This window comes from Schistocerca nitens, chromosome 1 (assembly GCF_023898315.1).
Source record: "Schistocerca nitens isolate TAMUIC-IGC-003100 chromosome 1, iqSchNite1.1, whole genome shotgun sequence".
Classification (NCBI taxonomy): domain Eukaryota; kingdom Metazoa; phylum Arthropoda; class Insecta; order Orthoptera; family Acrididae; genus Schistocerca; species Schistocerca nitens.
In genome coordinates, this window is record NC_064614.1 from 497,257,170 (window position 1) to 497,279,637 (window position 22,468).

Consider the following 22,468-nt stretch of genomic DNA (forward strand, 5'->3'; position numbering starts at 1 on the left):
TGTGTTCCTCTGCCTGAGTACGAAAAAATTCCATTAAATTTAAAGATTGTCGATTCTGCTAGATACCTAGGAATTAACGATTACGAACGACTTAAATTGGAACCACCACGTATAAAATGTGAGGGAAAGCGAATCAAAGAGTGCATTTTATTGGCAGAACGCTTAAAAGGTCCAACAAATCTATTAAAGAGACAGCCTACATTGCATTTATCCATTCTCTTTTGGAATGTTGCAGCGGGGTGCGAGAATCATACTGGATGGAGTTAACGGAGGACATCGAAAAACTTCATAGAAGGGCAGACCCTTTTGTCACGCTGTTACAATCCTGCGTGGGTCTTAGTCTCTTCAACGAGTTTCCTTCGTCTTGTCCTCTCCAGCGCATTTCTTCGCCATCTCTGAGACATCTGATATTTTCTTCCATATCATGTATCCATCGCTTTCACGGCCTCCTCTGTCTCCTACCAGTTGGCCTTCATTCAATAACCTTTCTAGTTGTTGTTCTACTACCCATCCTAAGGACGTGTCCACGCCAGGCTATTCTATTAATTTTAAAATTTCAGCTCCTCGTCCAAGGGTCCAGCTCAGCGTTCGCGTTTTATTTCCAGAAACCGTTGTCATCTTGAACTTCCCCACAGATCTTGCGCATAACTCTGCGTTCAAATCTCCTCAGCCGCCACTCATCAGTAGTCATTATGTCCATGTTTCACACCCGCAGTTTACAACTGGCCTGATCGTTTCGTATTACCACGGATTAGGGGAAAGATTGTCGTGGATATGATAAGTGAGCTGGCTTGGCAGTCGTTAAAACGAAGGCATTGCAGGAAGATTTTTTTCACGAAATTAAAATCTCCAATTTTGTTCTCCGAACGCCAAAATATTTCGTTTGCTCCCTCCAACATAGGGAGAAATAATCGTCGTGATAAAATGAGGGAATTCTGAGCTCATACGGAATGACTTGAGTGTACATTTTTCCCACATGCTTTTCGAGGGTAGAACGGTTGAGAAATACACTGAAGCGCTAAAGAAACTTGTATAGGCATGCGTATTCAAGTACTGAGATATGTAAAGGCAGAATATGAGATATGTAACCTCTGGCGTGCCACAGGGGAGTGTTATGGGACCATTGCTTTTCACAATATATATGAATGACCTAGTAGATAGTGTCGGAAGTTCCATGCGGCTTTTCACGGATGATGCTGTAGTATACAGAGAAGTTGCAGCATTCGAAAATTGTAGCTAAATGCAGGAAGATCTGCCGCGTATAGGCAGGTGCAGGGAGTGGCAACTGACCCTTAACATAGACAAATGTAATGTATTGTGAATACATAGAAAGAAGGATTCTTTATTGTATGATTATATGATAGCGGAACAAACACTGGTAGCAGTTACTTCTGTAAAATATCTGGGAGTATGCGTAGGAAACGATTTGAAGTGGAATGATCATATTTAATTAATTGTTGGTAAGGCGGGTACCAGGTTGAGATTCATTGGGAGAGTCCTTAGAAAATGTAGTCCATCAACGAAGGAGGTGGCTTACAAAACACTCGTTCGACCTATACTTGAGTATTGCTCATCGATGTGGGATCCGTACCAGGTCGGGTTGACAGAGGCGATAGAGAAGAACCAAAGAAGAGCGGCGCGTTTCGTCACAGGGTTATTTGGTAAGCGTGATAGCGTTACGAAGATGTTAAGCAAACTCAGGTGGCAGACTCTGCAAGAGAGGCGCTCTGCATCGCGATGTAGCTTGCTGTGCAGGTTTCGAGAGAGTGCGTTTCTGGATGAGGTATCGAATATATTGCTTCACCCTACTTATACCTCCCGAGGAGATCACGAATGTAAAATTAGAGAGATTCGAGCGCACACGGCAGTCGTTCTTCCCGCGAACCATACGCGACTGGAACAGGAAAGGGAGGTAATGACAGTAGCAAGTAAAGTGCCCTCCGCCACACACCGTTGGGTGGCTTGCGGAGTATAAATGTAGATGTAGATGTAGAATGCCTATACAAGTCAATAAGTGTCTGTCGCAATTTTTAGATGGTTACTGCTGCTACAACGGCAGGTTATCAAGATTTAAGTGAGTTTGAACGTGGTGTTATAGTCGGCACACGAGCGATGGGACACAGCATCTCAGAGATAGCGATGAAGTGGTGACTTTCCCGTACTACCATTTCACGAGTGTACCGGGAATATCAGGAATACGGTAAAACATCAAATCTCCGACATCGCTGCGGCAGGAAAAAGGTCCTTCAAGAACAGGGTCTACGACGACAAGAGAATCGTTCAACGTGACAGAAATGAAAACCTTCAGCAAACTGCTGCAGATTTCAATGCTGGGACATCAAGTCTCAGCGTGCGAACCATTCAACGAAACTATGGGCTTTCGGACCGAAGGCCCGCTCGTCTACCCTTGATGACTGCATGACACAAAGCTTTACACCTCGCCTGGGCCGGTCAACATCGACATTGCGCTGTTGCTGACTGGAAACTTATTGCACGGCTGGACGAGTTTCGTTTCAAATCGTATCGAGCGGATGGACGTGTACATGTACAACCTCATGAATCCATGGACCCTGCATGCCAGCAGGGGACTGTTGGAGGCTCTGTAACGGAGTGGGGCGTGTGCAGGTGGAGTGATATGGGACCCCTGATACATCTAGATACGACTCTGACAGGTGACACGTACGTAATCGTTGTGTCTGATCACCTGCATCCATTCGTGTCCACTGCGCATTCCGACGGACTTGGACAATTCCAGCAGGACGATGCGACACGCCACACGTCCAGAATTGCTACAGAGTGTCTCTAGGAACACTCTTCTGAGTTTAAAAACTTCCACTGGCTACCAAAATTCCAAGACATGAACATTATTGAGCTTATATGGGATGCCTTGCAACATGCTGTTCAGAGGAGATCTCCACTTCCTCGTACTCTTACGGATTTATGGACAGCCCTGCGGGATTCATGGTGTCAGTTCCCTCCAGCAATACTTCAGACATTAGTCGACTCCATGCCACGTCGTGTTGCGGCACTTCTGCGTGATCGCGGGGGCCCTACACGATATTAGGCAGGTGTACCAGTTTCTTTGGCTCTTCGGTGTGGTTTGAAAGTTGTTGTACGAACCTTCTGCCAGATGTGTAAGTGTGAATTGCAGAATAATCATGTAAATGTAGAGTGGATCGTTCAGTATGTTCGACCGTTGCAGACCGTTCGGTAGAACGCTGCTCGTAAGCCGCAGTGGCGACGTTTTAAGCGGCGCAGGACCCACGTCAGCGTGGAGAGGCGCTGGGGCATCGATCAGGCCCTCGTGCTCCCGCGTGGGCAAACATGACGCCTACGGCGGCGCTCCTCAGGAGGTGCTGCTCATCAGCTCACCGCCCGTGTCCTGCGTCTGCTGCGTTTCGTGAAATGCTGCAGTGGCTGTGACGGCGTGACACGCAGCGCTTGCTACCAGTCCCATTGTTGTTAGCCAGCAAGACTACGGCGAACGATGAGAGACAGTCTGTAAACTCGAAAAGAAGTGAGTAGCCAGTGCGTGACAGGGACACTGACGATCCGTTATCACTTGTGTCGTCATAAGCACACGGTCCAGACACTTTCAATGTGATCACCACCAGTGTTCAACGTCAGCGTGCCGTAGCCACACACAGACGGCAGGTGGCAGCACTAGCAATGGAGGGTATATAACTCGTGTCGGGGGGGCGGCAAAACAGTGCATTCGTTTTCGTAATGCTGAAATGGGGCGATCTAGCTGACGTCCAAAACGGCATGATCATTGGCTTTCGGGCCAAGGGTGAAAGCATTCCCGAAATGGCTAAGTTTGTAAACTTTCACGTGCCGCCGTAGTTAAAGTATACTGTGCAGGGCAAAATGGCGCTAAACCGGCGTCAAGGCAACTGTGGTCCATTGATTACAAGGGTGAACGATGGCTGCAGAGATGTGTACGGGACAATAGACGTGCAGCTGTTGAGCAAGTGACCGCCCAAATGAACCAAGGTGTCTCCTGAACGACCGTTGAGCGAACGTTGCTGCGTGTGGGCCTCTGCAAAAGACGTGTGGCTCATACACCCATGCTGACTACAGTTCATCGGCGACGAAGGCTGGAATTTGCACGCTAATACCGCAAGTGGACGTCCACTGTGTAGCGATTGGTAGCCTTTTCAGACGAATCACTATGTATGCTCCATCGGACAAATGCTCGTTGCTGTGAACGGCGCGAAAAGTCTTAAAGCAAACACTCTGCAACAATCATTGGAAGGGTCCAAGTCGAAGAAGGGAGCATTTCGTGGTTGTTTTCGTTATTTTGGAAGGCATAATGGACAAATACAAGGATGCAGCTATCCTTGGGGACCAAATCCACCCCTACATGCAGTTTTTTTTTCCTCGACAAGATGGCGTCTACCAGGAGGACAATGCAACGTTCACACAGCTCGCAGTGTTTGTGCGTGGTTCAAAAAACGCCAATTTGAGTTTCCTTACCTTCCAGACCACCAATCACCCAGGATTTAAGCCAGTCGAGAATCTGAGGGCACGGCTCCACGTCTACATCTACATCTACGTGATTACTCTGCTATTCACAATAAAGTGCCTGGCAGAGGGTTCAATGAATCACCTTCATGCTGTCTCTCTACCGTTCCACTCTCGCTCGGCATGCGGGAAAAACGAGCACTTAAATTTGTCTGTGCGAGCCCTCATTTATCTTATTTTATCGTGATGATCATTTCTCCCTATGTAGGTGGGGCCAACAGAATGTTTTCGCAATCGGAGGAGAAAACTGGTGATTGAAATTTCATGAGAAGATCCCGTCGCAACGAAAAACGCCTTTGTTTTAATGATTGCCACTCCAATTCACATATCATGTCTGTGACACTATCTCCTCTATTTCGCGATAATACAAAACGAGCTGCCCTTCTTTGTACTTTTTCGATGTCATCCGTCAGTCCCACCTGATGCGGGTCCCAAACCGCAGAGCAATACTCCAGAATAGGGTGGACAGCGTAGTGTAAGCAGTCTCTTTGGTAGACCTGTTGCACCTTCTAAGTGTTCTGCCAATGAATCCCTGTCGATACCTTCCTGAACGTTACGCTGCAAAAGTTTTTTATTCGCGCTTTTGACTGGTGATCATATTAATTTGACTGGATAGTATGAAAGAGTTGTAAACTTGAAAATGGTAATCTGGACACAACTTTTGAAATCATATCAAATTCGAAAGGATGCAGCGGTTTTATTAACTATCGCTCGAGATCATCAACGGACGCGAATCACACACACACACACACACACACACACACACACACACACACACACACTTGAAACTAAGCGGATTACACTGAAACTTTGTCCTGAACTACTTGGCATCGTCGTATTTCTCGAATGATAAGTAGTCGAGAGCGTAAAATCTGCATTAGGCCTAGTATCTCCCCATCCTACTTGCACTCGAACCACCCTGCGAACTTCTGCACATCCGTACTTCAACTGTTAATGCAACGCAGAAAATAAGCAATGAAAGAGGTGAAGTCAAAATGTTTAACGTTTTTCTCAAATACTGTTAGTGTGTGGTTGCGAGAACGGGTGCTGTGCTGAGGGACCAAGTTCCGGAAGCCTCTCAGTACAGACACTGTAACTGCGCTTTTAAACTTTTAAATGTTAAGAGTAGTCGAAATTGATCTATTAACGTGTTCAACTATCGTACCTATTGCTGCAAATTCTTGTCGGCGTCTTCAGTCCAAATAATGGCTTAGTTCAGCTTTCAACGTTGTTCTATCCTGTGCGTGCTTCTTCATCCATACATAACTACTGCAACCTACTCTTCATCTCTACATAACTACTGCAACCTACATCCACTTTGGCTTGCTTCCTATAGAAATAAAAATGCAGCTATAACGAAGTGCAGGGCCCACTGGAGATGAGAGATTAGACTGCATGAAAGAAACCACAGAAATCGAATTTGTGTACTCCTATAGAAGAAAGAAATGAAAATGCCGGTCTTCCGACTCCATTATCAACACTGCGAATTAGTGTTTTTTTTTTTTTGTATTTACATAAACATTGTGAAATACTTTTTGCTGGCATGGCTCCATCACAGTCGTTTTAAAAACTGAGGTCAGATGAAATTAATCATTTATTGCGACATAAGTGGCATCATATGCGTTTTATTATGTTAAATTAAAGTCTCTGTTGTGTTCCTGTTGTCCGATAGTATAACAACCCCGAATCTTTTAGTTAGCCCGTAAGTTGTACATTTCTACAAAGCTGTGTTTATTATTTTCCCACGCCCCTGTTGGCACGCTGTTTTATGACGCCTCTTAAAACAAGTAAATATATTCCCGAACAGAAACTAAAGAAAATGGAAAAATGAAAGTGATGCTGTGTATAGTTTCTGTGAAATGGGTGTTTGTAGAATAAGTATTGCCTTCCTCTTCCATCTTGCATGGATTATTCAGCAACACAACTGTGACGTCTGCCATTAACGAGCCTTAGTTTCACGTCCCAAACGTGAACGGCAAGACATAACCAAGTAGAACCTGAAAGCACGCGTAAACTTACCTGCGCGATACGCTTCAAAAAGCACTACATAACTTCAGACTGGCATGTCGGAAAATATGAGTTGCTTGTCAGAAAAAGATCTTTTCTGCGAAATGTGTTGTTCCCCTTGTATGTGTTATTTCGCGGACCCAGGAACTGCCTTCAGCTCCTTTCGTAATGCAACAGCCTTCTGCTTTGCGGAAGGCCAGCCTCCGGTGAAAGAGATGCTTTTGGCCAGGTTTGCCCAGGGCACAGCTGCACAAGCCAGCCAGGCCTTTGCGCTTCAAACCGAAGCACAGAGTGAATGAATGACTGTTGGGGCCGAGCTGGCGCATATTAATGTTTGCCTTCCTGCCCCGTCTAGTACGAATGGCACAGCCTCCGGCAGCCGCAAAATTTCCACTTCGGCATGCGCGTTCCAAATAGCAAACATCTAAGCGTGCAAGATATTATTGCCTGCAGATTTTAGTTTTTTCGATCGACACTGTGACCCATAGTTTCAGGAGCTCGGATTCTGCACTGAAGATATTATTGTGTCACGTCTCCTCTAAAGAATGTATACGATATGCAATTAGTTTTCCTCAGGAAAATCACGTTGCCTGGCCCCATCTATTTCTGGCAAAGTATAATTAACACATTTAGTATTCTTATACCGTTTTGTAGTTTGTCTTACAGTTAACTGTATGCCCATCCTATATGTTTTCCGAAATGTTGCAAAAATGGTTCAAATGGCTCTGAGCACTATGGGACTTAACATCTGAGGTCATCAGTCCCCTAGACTTAGAACTACTTAAACCTAACTAACCTAAGGACATCATACACAGCCATGTCCGAGGCAGGATTCGAACGTGCGACCGTAGCAGCAGCGCGGTTCTGGACTGAAGCGCCCAGAACTGCTTGGTCACAGCGGCCGGCTGTTTTTCAGTAACTTTTAATCTAGTCTGTCTGTGTTTGGGTGTTAGAGCGCGTTTCCGCAATCGTTTATTGAATGCAAGAAGTTTGTCATGTGACAAAATTTGTCGTACACCACTAGCAGTTACTGCCAACTATAAATCAGCAACAAGGCGAGAAAAATAATGATTTGTGACCCTTGCTTTGCGCAAAAGTAACCCTTTCTATGCCGCAGACAATTTACTGCTTTGCTCATATTTTCCGTTCTGTCCATATCATGCTCCCAATCTAACGAAATTATCAAATACTGTACTCCAACAGTTCAACTTCTTGGCAATTTGACGATTAGAGTGTCCCATTTCCTTTTTCGTACCGATTTTTGCTTTTTCACACATGATTGTTTTCCGCGTGGCATTGTCACAGTCGTGTTTTACGTACAAAAAACGCAATGTCACAGATGGTGTCTTGTTTCCTATCTGCAGTAAAGGCATGCGCATACACTAAGCCGGCCGGGATATCCGAGCGGTTCTAGGCGCTACAGTCTGGAACCGCGCGACCGCTGTGGTCGCAGTTTCGAATCCTGCTTCGAGCATGGATGTATGTGCTGTCCTTAGGTTAGTTAGGTTTAAGTAGTTCTAAGTTCTAAGGGACTGATGACCTCAGAAGTTAAGTCCCATAGTGCTCAGAGCCATTTTTGAGCATACGCTAACACCGCACAGAGCAGACCGCCTTTATACCGAGTTCCACACTCTACCATCTGAATCGTTGATGTTTTATTATATACTGTAGTAGGCAATACCATTTGACTGCATTTGCCGGTATACCGCATTTCATACTTTTGCACATACATAGTGCACAATATTCCTACAGGCAGTCTTGATTTTCCCGGATATACGCCTGCCTATATGCTGATTCCCACTACTGTAATAGAAAACCTAAGACGGCTTCGACGCAATTTTCCATTCCTGTCGCCTAGAAGCTTACCACCTATCGTATTTGCTTCAGTATAACTGCTGCATCCTACAAGATCAAACCGTTGCTTTATAGACTCATATCTATAGTCGATCTGCCTATGCGATTCTTTCCTTCCGCTACAGTTTTCAGCAATCTCATTTCGTAGTTGCTCTTACGTATCTAGCCATTCTCGCTCTTTGATTCATTATATTCTTCATGAATTTTTCTCGGGGCCTCGTTGCAGAACATCATCTTTGCACAATCAGTCCCTTGATTTTCAAAATTCTCCTGTAACATCAAAGACTTTTCTGTTCGTTTCATTTCTGTCCTTCCCATTGATCAGGTTTCGCGTGTATACAGAGATATACTCCAAACATAACTTTTCGTGAATCTTTTTCTGAACTCAAGCATTTTAATTTTGTAAATTAGCAACTTTTCTCGATAGAAAGCCCTTTCACCTTGAGAAATTCCCAGTGCTATGTCTTCCTATTTTATCTGTTCCACTTCCGAGGTGGTAAAATTCATTTGCGATCTGATGTTTCCGTGGCTTATTTCTAACTTGTAGAATTCTCGGGTGACCGCCGAGGTCACGACGTAAGTTCTCCACGATAATTCGGCAAACATGTCAAGATAGCTTCAGCGCTATGTAGGGACCGGTTAAAACAGATACTGGTACTTTAGTTCTGAATAACCGGTATTTTTCGTGATTTGTTTGGCCTCTGTTACAACAGGTATTTTCTTTTTTTTAACTTTCTGGCAGATTAAAACTGTGTGCCGGTCCGAGACTCCAACTCGGGACCTTTGCCTTCCGCGGGCAAGTGCTCTACCAACTGAGCTACCCAAGCACGACTCACGCCCCGCCCTCACAGCTTTACTTCTGCCAGTACCTCGTCTCCTACCTTCCAAACTTTACAGAAGCTCTCCTGCGAACCTTGCAGAACTAGCACTCCTCAAAGAAAGGATAATGCGGAGACATGGCTTAGCCACAGCCTGGGGGATGTTTCCAGAATGAGATTTTCACTCTGCAACGGAGTGTGCGCTGATATGAAACTTCCTGACAGATTAAAACTGTGTGCCGGACCGAGACTCGAACTCGGGACCTTTGCCTTTTGCGGGCATGTGCTCTACCAACTGAGCTACCCAAGCATGACTCACGCCCCACCCTCACAGCTTTACATCTGCCAGTACCTCGTCTCCTACCTTCCAAACTTTACAGAAGGTCTCCTGCGAACCTTGCAGAGCACTTGCCTGCGAAAGGCAAAGGTCCCGAGTTCGAGTCTTGGTCCGGCACACAGTTTCAATCTGCCACCAAGTTTCATATCAGCGTACACTCCGCTGCAGAGTGAAAATCTCATGCCAGGTATTTTTTATTGTTAACTAATATACTGAGTAAAAAACCGAAATATCAATTAGCCAAAGCAGCAGTGTCAAAATTTTTCGTTTTTAGATAAACCTTTTTTTTTTAAAAAAAAAGGAGTAATTTTTATTCTTAAAATTTCCATTGGTTTGAACTATTGCCTATTATTATAGAAAATGAGAAAAGCGATCAGTGATATTTTAATAACAACGCAATTAGCAACAAACACATGGCATAACAATTGATGCATCGTTCCTGAGACGATGATGTCCCTGTTGCTGTGTGTCGTGGCTTAAGGTATGCGTGTACGTGGCATGGAGTGTATACCCACCTGGTCTATACCGCAGTTTCTTGGTGTCGTCGCCGCACACGCGCTGTGTGGCACCAACCCTAGTCTGGAACTTTTTTTTTACGAAGTGACATCACAAGGAAGTACAACGCTTCATTTGCTTTAAAAGATTAAATTTTTTTTGTCTGCCATTTCTATGAAATAATAAAAGAGGAAGGAAATTATGCAAAAAACTTATTAACAATTCCTTCATAGTATACAATAAAAATTGGAAGTAGCTGAACTGTTGCCTGAGTAGATGTCTGCTTGTAGCCATTGAAAACAGACAAAAAAAAAAAAAAAACAGACTTCTTCAACCTGTTTTCGCTCTGTTGGCTGAGTATTCGTAATGCCCAAGTGGTGTGACACCCGATGACAAAATGATTTTTGAGCAGACTTTAGGCAAATTACAATCAATAGGAGAACAATGGTGATTTTATGTAGTATTCCCCATTTATCACTTTCCCAGAAAAGCAGCGATGGTGGACGGATCAATTTTGATTTTACGTTTTTTTGTGGGAAATACCAGGAATAAAAAACCGTAAATCTGTTGTTTCAGAAACCGGTTGTTTTCAGTTATCTTAATCAACAGGTTAAAATGACGCGAAAAAAAACTAGAAAACCGGTTGTTTCAGCGATAACCGTCATCCCTAGTGCTTTCTCCTACTTCATGGGATTGGGTTGACGTCGTATGGGCACAGGCGGACAGCGCACGAAGAAAATCTACAAATAAGCCGACGTCGAAATATGAATGACTTGCAGCACGACATAAAACTACGTAAGAACCACCTAAGCGTGTGTCGTCAGTCTTACAGGGAGAAAGATCAACGGTGCAGCAATGTTGCTACTCGGGAAACGACTAAGCTTCTTTCCGACTCCAACATCACTATCGACTGTGTACACGATAAGCAGTCTAGAACAGACCACCTACGTTCGTCAGTCAACGGAGCGGAAGAAATAGGCCGTGAAATGCTCCGCGCGCTCACCGGGGCCGCACCACCGGAGAGCAACGTTTCAAAGGCGGGAAGAGCCGGCATGTGCGAGTTACGTGACGCTCGGGATTTGTTCGTCCTTGCGCTGACAAAAGGAACGGTACTATGTTGCTCCTGTGCTCGGAATATAAACAGAGAATTTGGGGACTTCTCGATAGCGCAGCATACTGGAAAATAAGAGATCCGACCAGTCGCCTTCCGAGAAAAAGCATTGAACTTCTTGTTGTACCTTCGATGCGAAAACTCTCTAGAAACTTCGAGCACGTGCTGCTGCGCCGCCACATTTGTAGATGTTGCCAAAGGTCCACAAGTAGGACATCCCACTGTAGTTCAAATGGTTCTGAGCACTATGGGACTCAACATCTGAGGTCATCAGTCCCCTAGCACTTAGAACTACTTAAACCTAACTAACCTAAGGACATCACACACACCCATGCCTGAGGCAGGATTCGAACCTGCGACCGTAGCGAACGCGCGGTTCCAGACTGAAACGCCTAAAACCGCTCGGCCACCAGCGGCCGGCCCCAAATGGTTCAAATGGCTCTGAGCACTATGGGACTTAACTTCTGAGGTCATCAGTCCCATAGAACTTAGAACTACTTAAACCTAACTAACCTAAGGACATCACACACGACCATGCCCGAGGCAGGATTCGAACCTGCGACCGTAGCGGTCGCGCGGTTCCAGACTGTAGCGCCTATAACCGCTCGGCCACTCTGGCCGGCGGCCGGCCCCACTGTGGTTCTTAGTCAGCAGTATAGGAGCAGCAACGTACGGAATGGCCAAACACTTGACTACTCCCCCGACTCCTCCTGTGGAGACGTATCAACATCACATCCGTAATTCATCTTGTACTAAATCTACAAGTACGTCATCTCAGTGATCGGTGAGTTTCGACGTTGTCCTTGCTCATCAGGGTACCAGTAAAGGACTCTATGGAACTGATAAATAAGAAATTCCAGACCGACTTGACGAGACTCTTAGGGTATACGCTCACCTCAGCCAATTTCCCATTCGATGGAAATTAGTAAGAACAGACGGACGATGTCGCCGTGGCGTCTCCTCTGTCGCCGGTTGTGACAAGTTTGTTCGTGAAAATTTCGATGAGATAGTCCTAGAGCAAGCCCAACTAAAACCAAGCTCTTTCTACCGTTACGTGGACCTCACGGTCGTCGTTTGTTCACATAGACCGGAGAGACTACGTGAATTTCTCATCTCTTCAAGTCGGTTGATCCCAAGATACATTTTACCGTAGATGTGGAACGTTTGTTGACGCACTGGTGATACGGAAACCCGATGACGAACTTGTACATAGTGTGTACAGAAGGCCTACACTCACTGATTTTTATCTACAACTCCCACCATGAAAGCGTTTGACGCGCACTTCCTCACAGCGCGCGATCCAGCTGTTACCAAGACAGTCTCCCAACTGATGAAGCACTTGGACATAACATTCAAAAGGAACGGATACGGCAGCAAACTGATGAGACGTACGTTTAAGCATGTTCTACCTAGACAAGAGAAAGAAAGAGCGGAACACGAATCACCAGCGTGCATTCCGTTTGCCGTCAGTACCCCTAGAAATGGTAACAAACTCTTGGCGTGACGCAATGTTACACGTGTATTTCGCCCGCACCCCTCCCGTCTTAAGACCTTGCCACTTCTACGTTCAGTACAGAATGATCTGGACCGGTGGCAGCCAGCCTAGTCCCTACCGCCAAGCAGTGGACGTTACAGCTTTCATTGTCGGCGGCAGGCGATTAGGGGTTAAAATATTTTTATTAAAAAGCACTCCGTCTGCAGGCCACGAGTGGCCTGCCGGGACCATCCGACCGCCGTGTCATCCTCAGTGGAGGATGCGGATAGGAAGGGCGTGGGGTCAGCACACCGCTCTCCCAGTCGTTATGATGGCATTCTTGACCAAAGCCGCTACTATTCGGTCGAGTAGCTCCTCAGTTGGCATCACGAGGCTGAGTGCGCCCCGAAAAATGGCAATAGCGCATGGCGGCCTGGATGGTCACCCATCCAAGTGCCGACCACGCCCGACAGCGCTTAACTTCGGTGATCTCACGGGAACCGGTGTAGCCACTGCGGCAAGGCCGTTGCCCAAAATATTTTTATTAGGTATTCATAAAATTTTGAAGAAATTATTTGCTAAGTAATTATTATTATATGCTTTAATTTGCTGGGACTCTGCTTTATAAATTTTATAACGTCTTGCTACTTCCCCATATTATAAAACACCATTACTGGAACTGGTGGGCGGCTAGAAAATTTTACTAACAGAGATACAAAAGTAGGCGGTAAGTAAAAGAGACTGACTACCCATGATGTAGAGCAGCGGCCGGCAGCTGGCGGACAGTGGTCCAGGTCTGGACCGTGGAAGACCAAAACCTGGCCCGCCAAAAGTATTTTGAAAGTATAAATTACATACTCAGATTATTTTAAAAAATATTTTTTTGTTGATAACAGTTCGTTAGAGCGGCACCCTTATAATTTTTTCTAGTGGTGTACAATTAACTGCTCAGTAATTGTAATTCTTAATGGATAGTTATAGGTAGATTAAATACACAATTGCAATGCTGTGCAGCGTGGAGAGTGCGATGAAGAGCGGGGACGAAAGGGAGCAAACCGGCTGGCCGGCTGATCCACATATAAAGCTCTGTACACACGAATGCAACACAAGAATTTTGTTTAATGAACAAGCAAATTTTATAAATCGATTTCGACTCTGGCAACCTCTGAAACCGCTATTACATCGGAGAAGGCGTGTTCATTTAAACTCCATTTTTTGTGCTCGTAACTGGAACAATAGCCTTACAGCTACTTTTTGAAACTTCGGGCGAGTTCAGTCGGCGGCGGCGATCTTTGACGACGAAGTGCCGCATTTGCAGTGCGGCTGCTTTGGTGTCGGAAGTAGCCCCTTTGCGGCGCGTCGGCACGTGCTGTGTTTTATAAAAACGGAATCTAACTAAAGTACACAAATTTTATCGCCACTTCGTCAGTAGTTGTGGCGATTTTGTACGGAGCGTTTCGTTAAGTCGAGGTCAAATGATTGAACGTTTTGGCAAATAAAAGAAAAAACATCCTTCCTATAAAACTTGGTTTCAGAGGAAGCAAAGAAACCATTAACGAACAAGTACGCTAGCTGTGGCTTCCTTAAAAAAACGTTCTGAAATACAGGGTGTATCAAAAAGAATCATCCCATTTAAAAAAAATCATACTATTATGTTGTTTGAGATATGTATGTGGACAACGTACTGTTTGGAAAGAACAAACTCTCGAGTTTTACGTGGCAACCGGAAGTGCGGGAATTTTTAAATCAAAGGATTAGTGAACGATGGATCGGTCGCACTGGATCTAATGATTCACTCTTACATTACCGGTCCTGACAGTATGTGATTATTTCTTGTAGAGGTTTATGTGCCTCCTTTACCAATAACAATGAGTGAACTGAGACATCGCATAACAGCAGCTGTGGGAGCTGTAACTCAAGACAAGCTCGCTGCAGGTTGGGAACGATTTGAATACAGCACTGACATACGCCGTGCATATCAAGGGCGGCACATTGAAAGACCTACGAAAAGGTATGAAAAAATCTTTCTGGGTTTCGCGTTGAGCAAAAAACAAAACTAATTGCATATGTTTATAAAAGTTTCAGAAATATAGATGTGCATTTAAATGCATTCAGCACCGAGCTCCAAGGAAATAGGGAAACAATATCTGATCTGACATAAAGTGTGTCTTATTTCCGTCGCAAGCTAGATATCTTTGAAAAAGACAATGCAAGTCAAGATTTTTTCACTTTCCAACAATTTTTCAATACAAAATTAATTCTGAAAGCGATATTTCAGTATTTTCAAATTTTATATCTTAAGAAGGAACTTGCAGCAAGATTCCAAGACCTCTCAGAGATAGAGACCTGTCGTGATTCTTAAAATTGCCTGTTGAAGTTTCTCCAGAGGCAGAATGGACGATGTGGCTGCGAAGTTGTTCTGCCTTTCAAAGCCTTTACTCCAGATAGAATTGACAGGCTTGCAGGAAGACATTTCCTTGCAAACATGTAAAACTGCATCCGCTAAAGAATTTTGGAGTAAACATGCCCCAGAATAATATGAAAATTGCAAAAAATTAGCTATATACTTGGCCACTATGTTTGTCTGCACATATATTTGTGAAATTTCATCTTTTAGGCGTGCATCCGGGATAGTATTATTTCTTCTTTCGATTTTTCGGGAGAAAAACTTACAGCCATCTTCAAGGCGAGGCATTGGCAGCCTTCAGAAAACTACCTGCTGATGCTGCTAAAAAAAATGAGACGTAAAGCATGTGGAGCACCAGCAAGATCCCGTCCACAAGAGAGTAACATATGATTGTCTCCGGAACGATTCCCAGAACAGTGGTTCTTCCTGCAAACAAAGGTCATGCCACTGTTTTGCTGCCGAGAGAAGTCTACATTAAAGAAGACGTACACTTTACATGAGGACACAGTGTATCGTAAGATTGGCAAGTACCCCATTGCACGTGTTCAAAAAAAAAGTGCTTCACCTCTGAACTCCAGCTCTCTACCCAAGGGGGTTATCAACTGACTGACTCTGGGCCTCCCAGATTATGCAACATTCTGAGGCCTACAAAGTTACACAGAAACAAAAGTGATTCAGAAGAAAATGGAAGTCATAATCCATGCTTGGAGCAGATACTAGAAGTGTTAACTTCTAGACCAACATTGATGCACCTACTCATTGGTCGCCAGAAATATTAGTCTTGTTGTTGAGGCCTTTTGAAGGTAATTGTGAACACCTTGTCCGTAATTCAGAACATTTTATCAATAGATTAAAAACTCTAAAATTTAACGGCTCTGTTCTAGTGGTTAGCTTTGACTTCGTCTCCTTGTTTACTGAAGTACCTACGGTTGACTCTCTCTCCCATTGATTAGCAACGAGTTTGAGGAGGACATAACAGCATTATTTAAACACGGGCTAATCTGCTCGATAACCAATATTTTGAGCATATTGATCGTGTCGCCATGGGTAGGCACTTGCCGCCATGGTAGCTAATTTACTTGAAGAAAAAGCGTTCAAGTCTGCAGTCACAAAACCGGCAGCATTCTGGAGATACGTCGATGACACATTCATGTTTGGTCCAATGGCGAGGAAAAACTGGAGTTTCCTGATCATCTGAACTCCATTCATGAAAATGGTAGGCGTGCCATGGAAGGGAAAATGAGTGGCTGTCTACCTTTTTTGGTTGTATTAGTTGAACGAAAGGAGGATGGAAAAGGACATTGCGTACACCGTGAGCCCAGTCATATCGTCTAGCTGCCTCTATCCTTCGCAAACTGGGTTTACTTAAAACTTTAGTATCTAGGGGCGAAACAGCCTACGGGGTGAAATGATACTCTTTGAATAGGTGTTCAGTAAAAATAGATACGCAAAACATCAAATTGGGCGATCTCTGCAAGCGAAAACGCCAGACCAACCGAAGGAAGAGCAACAAGAAAGAGAGGTAGGCTACGGTCTCACTATCGCACCAATAAAACCCTTGATTCTTTAAATAATCTAACTCTCTCTTATTACCCTAGAACTGAGTTAATGTGATAAATATTTTACGTTAAGCATTTATACGAGAAAATGTTTAGAAGAGGCTTGAAATTATGTTTGAAGTTTATTGCAAGTCAATAAGTGCTTCCGTTCCCAAAATATTGGATGAATAAGTCTGGGTATTTGCGCGCCGTGATTTGCGTTGCCTCAAGAAGCATACACAGTTTATAATACTTATCTTACTGTGTTGACCCTTTCACGTAAGATTATACCTCTTAATGGCTAGATTATGTCACCATTACAGCTATTTAAATTTGGTCGCTATTTATATGGAATACTGAAAATGAAACTTATGGTTTTGGTGAATAACTTAACTGTGCATCGAACACCAACGACATACCCGCCTTTTACAGCCCACCAAATCTGTGGTGGCTGTACATTCCATGGATTACGGGAAAATAAACATACTGGCTGCAGCCTCATGCTTCAGTGGTGAAGGAAGTATGGAAATACAATTAGCAAACAACCTAGCCAACGGACAAATCTTGGAAACCACTCAATTCACGTCTACGGTCTCCGAGGAATTATTGTTGTGTGTCTTCATTGCCTGGCATCCCAACAAATGCCAACCATCTTAAATCATCCACCTAGTGCTATTGCGTCAAGCAGTTTAAATACCGCCAGCAACTCATTTTGAGGATGGCTGTAAGATTTTAAGCCGAAATATCGGAAGAAGTGATGATATTATTCCGGTTGCACGCCAGAAAGATGATGGAATATTGTATCTGTCGAGAAAAATTTAAGAAACACTGTAAGAAAAATGGTTGACAAAAACGTGAGAGTGAAGTAGAGATAGCAACAACGTTTCCATGTAGAGGGAAAGTCATGGGCAGTGTTCCTTGTGATTCTTGCGCTATGGTGTTAGAACAGCGCGAGAACAGCGCCCTGGGGCAGAAAAATCACCAATAGGTATTTGACTTTATCAGTGGACTATGTGAACGATGCTGCAGTGGCTAGACATCCATGTCTTGCTAAGATGGAAGTTCCCTTTCAATACCACAGCACACCTTCACACACCTATCAGATTTGGTTCCCAGCGATTCCTTTTTGTTTCCAAACGTGAAGAAATGGCTGTGTGGATGATGGTTCACTTCCAGCAATGAAGCTGAAATTGAAGAGGTAAGCTCCTCTTTGCCGCAGAGGAGAAATCTCATTTTCGAGAGGGCAAGAAAAAGTTGGAGATGCATGATACTAAAAATATTAATTTACAGGACAGTCATGTTGCGAAAGTATCAATTTTTAGCCGAGGAACTTTCTAAATGTCTTACACATATGGAGAGTCAGATGGATTTAACTTGATACTTAATATGCAGGTTGGTCGGAAACAGTCTGAAAATTCTGAAAGGGTGTTCTGCTGAGAAATAGCTGTTAAGAAACAAATTTGATATGTCATGCTGTTAACAGTTTAATTAGCATTGACGTTAGCCAATCAGGTCATTGTCCGTGCAGATTAATCCCTTACATGCAGTACATCTGCGGGTCTTGATTTACCACTTGGTGAAATGCTCATTACCAGCTAAAATGTGCCATTTTCGAAAGTGATCAGTTTAACCTAGTTCCGCAAAAGCTATGTTTATTCAATTTGAGGTGACAGGCTGCTTGAATTTGTGCACTATCACCTGATTGGCAAACTTCAGTACTAATTAAATGGAAAATGGTGCAACGTATCGAATTCTTTCCTTTACAATTATTTCTCAGCACAAATTAAACTGCAACACCCATAAAAGCTTTGCAGACTGTTTCTGAGTCCACTGTATAATTGTGTAAAAGTAGTAGTGCATTCTTCAGTTATCTCATACCTCTACACCCCCCCCCCCTGCACACCATGCTGTACATCAATCAAAATTGTATGCAGCATCTAGTGATTGACTGATTGCTCTCTCTCTCTCTCTCTCTCTCTCTCTCTCTCTCTCTCTCTCTCTCTCTCTCGTGTCCTTGGTATCAATATCAAGTGAGGTGGTGCAGTGTTTAACACACGGGATTTGTAATTCGAAAGCAGGGGTTTAACTTCCCCACCAGCAGTCCATATTTAGATTTTTTATGATTACCCTAATCTGCTTACTATGATGACCAAGGCAACTCCTCACAACAAAATTTCTTCCTCATATACATTGTGCCCTAGCTTGTGCTTCACCCCCAATTACAAGGGAATTTCAAGAAATAAGTTACACATTATGATGACAGACCAAGTAACTTTTATTGATTGCTGCATTACACTTCATAGTAACACAGACACATGACACTGTTTTTCAACATGGTCACAAAGTACCTGTAAACAGCAGTTGGAATGGTCTGCCAGTCGTGCAGTTCCTCGGGGATAGAAATCTGCTTGTCGGTCACACAGCCACTGGAGAACCACTGTGAACATCCTCATGGTTCAGTAATCTATTTCCCCACAGATGTTCTTTCAGCTTGCCAAGAAACGGAAATTTCTTGGTGCCAATAAGCATCACTCACATCTGTTCAACCTTGGTCAAATTGTTGGCATAATTTCAGTACTGCTGGACGTGACATTGCCAGAATTCATGGTGAATCTATGTGCAGTTTAGACATTTTGCAAACAAGGATCGTAATGTCCCACTTTGTTCAACTTGGAGCAGATTTCCAACTGCTATGCCATTTCAGTCATCCATTGGGATGCACCTGTTATCCACACAGCAGCAGAACTGTGCCTGCAGGAAACTCAGAGCTTGTACTGTTTTCTGACAATGTACCACTCTTGTTGCACAATGATCTTAGTGTCAGATGAGACGTGTAACTTTCTTTCTGAAGTACCTCAATGTGTTGTTGGTGATGGAGCATTAAATCCTAAGTTTCCATCGTTTCAGACTGATGGGCAGTCACAATCACAGTATTCTAACTGAAAGATTTTAAATAGTCTTATTATTATATACTACTGATAATATACACAATGCGGCAAAAATAATTTCCATGCTGGGGAGAGAATCTCCCATATTCAGAAAGACAATAAAAATCTAAGGAGGCAAGTAAGAATCAAAGTCCTCTGCTACTTAGAAGTACTTGTGATGCAGTTTTAAAAACCAGGGTGGTCAAGTAGCTTCTTTTACTGAACACACATCTTTGAAGCAATTAACAAAAAATTGTTGTTGCAGGTGGAATCTGATTAAATTCTTGCAAAATTTCTTTCATTGGTTGTTCAGAAGTTCCAAATCAGCATGTGTAGACACTAGGGAAAAATCAACCGATTACAACCCTGTGAAATAGGCACCCATGGGTGTATTTCGTAAATACATTTCACAAAAATATAGAAGTTATTTCTTTTCAAAGGTGTTTATTATGTCACAACATTTATTTCGGTACAAGAGACAAATATGTTCTGTAGTTATCCATATGAATCATTAAGGTCAGTCCGATGTCAGTATCGGATGCCTGGTAAAACTACCAGAGGGACACTCTCATAATATTTATGAAGCGTATCCACAGCATCTCAATAAATAAATAAACTAAGTTTTTCATCAATACAACAGTGTTCATATAAAGGGTAGGCATAAAGCTAACAATCATCACCTCGAAACTCAAGCTGCTATGATGAAACTTGGTGATGGTCTCAGTCCTTCTTTACATATTCACCCTACAATGCATTTTTTCCAGATGATTGATAACTAGGCGAAGACCCTTGCTTGCACAGGATATGTTCCACCTTGAAAAGCACCTTGTCATTTTTCTGGAAGTGCCTGCCACACAATGATTTCTTTATCTGAGGAAAGAAGTCATACAGTGCCATGCCGGGAGAATGAAGGGGTTGAGCCAAGTATGACAGCCCAAAGAATCATCATGAGTAACTGTATTGTTCAAATTGAGGTGGTCATGGTTGTCAAGCAAAACCACCACCTTGGTCACCTTCCCACAACACTTCATCTTGACAGCCTCCCATAACAGTCTGGAGATTCTGATAGTATGCTTCTGTGTGATACAAACCTTACGAGCATTATCTATTGGCACCATGTCATGGCAGTCCCAAAAAACAGTGCATCACCTTGCCTGATGATGATTGGGTCTTCAGCGCTGATGAATCCACATGTCTCTACTTCTTGCTTTGGTTCTTTTCTCAGGGTCATATGATGTGTTGGTGGTGATATGTCCTCTAGATTGGTCCAACACTGCTGCAACATTTCTGCTGCTGCCTTGGTGCAGCAGGCATTTTAATGGGTATGAGCAGTCATAGTATCCAGCGGGCAGCAATCTTTGTCATGCTCAAAATCCCATGCAATATGATAAAAACTGATCCATGTCTGATTTACCCATTTCCTTTATCACCGCAGTTTTGATAAACCGGTCTTTGAGCAACAGCACCTCCACTTCTCTTTCAATTCCAAGTTCTTCACGGTGTGGTGGTCTACCAGTTCACTATTCATCTTGCGGACTTCATGGAGAACTATGGATTCAACTCCACCACATAACCACTGTGTCATATGATGAATTGTTACCACGTACTTCCAACAACAAAGCAGGATTGTTACCGCATTGTTCCCTATCAAATGCAGAAAACTAAACTCTCTTCGATATGATAATTGAGTTTTGACTATCTGTCATATGAAGTGTTTCTAAATTCTCGTTACACATTTGGGGGGGGGGGGGGCTTCTACACCTGCTTTTAGTACTTAAGCATAAACCAGAAACAGTGGCTTATTTTTTGAATAGTACAGTATAAGGTGTAGAATAAGGCGAAACTTAAAACAAACCTTGTTGGGATCCAAACATGTGATTAGAAATGTTTTTAAAATGAAGATACATATTTTGAAATAGAACTGCAAAATCACTTTCATGCCTATGAAGCCATTGATAGGAGATATTATTACCTGTAGCTGTCACATCTGCTTACCAGCAGCATGCGAATCTACACTATGCTATGATGTGGCTCTATTGGCAGGCAGTACCGTTCTTGAGAAGGGACTGTACAAATGTACAGAAGAGTTATTGGTGACAGCTGACACACTGCAATCAATTGCTTTACCAGGTACCTGACAAGCTCCATGCAATTTAGATCTGCAGGTCTTGGTGCCTATTCTGTTCTGTGATTATCTTCACTTGTGAAACATTCATTCGTTTGAGTAGGTGTGTATGAATGTGAGTTATCACTACAAGAAGAAGCCTGGACTAAATACATTCTGAAAACATTCCCATTTGGTTGCAATACTTTATCTCTGTATCACTGGGCATTGGCTGTGCTCCTTGGGCCATCAATGAAGATAAAAAGCTTTTTTTGTTGATACAGCTTGATGCCTCCCACACTAGCACCACATGAACATCACCAAACCACAATGTTCCTAGGATTTCTGCTTGCTACCACTGACACTCTAGACAAATGTGAAACAAAGTTTTCTGCAAAATGATGCACAATTCATTTTTGGTCCAATCTTGGTGGTTCAGATTTTACAGTGAACAAGCCTATGATTGTACTCTGATGAATGGGTCACACATTCCAGATGCCCGACATGTACCTGTATATCCCTTGACCTGAAGTAGAGGTCTTGCAGATATTCCTGCATTTCTTAGAGTGTTTGACATGCCTAAGGGTGCTTGAGCATTCAGTTTTGCAAAAGAGGATGGATGGGAAATTTTTTGCATATCTCATCAGAAGACAACTCTGTGCACGCAATAAAAGATTAAAAAAAATAGATTGAGATATTATGAATCTAATACATTGGTTCTCATTACCTTATGTGTTTATTCAAAGGATAGCATACACCCTACTTTTCTATTCACTGTACTGATATAATTTCACTTTGTAGGAAATTTTGATAACCATTTACATTCACCTTTCCTGCTTCCATTTTCCTAATTTTCTGGTTCTGCTTAAGTT

The 22,468-nt window shown here is 43.3% G+C and overlaps 1 protein-coding gene and 1 pseudogene across 1 annotated transcript in view; one reads left to right on the forward strand and one right to left on the reverse strand.

The window, feature by feature from the left end:
- Positions 1-22,468, forward strand: part of LOC126252769 (uncharacterized) — a 126,099-nt gene that overhangs the window by 91,139 nt on the left and 12,492 nt on the right. The window lies entirely within an intron of this gene.
- LOC126206396 (5S ribosomal RNA) lies at positions 13,034-13,151 on the reverse strand (annotated as a pseudogene).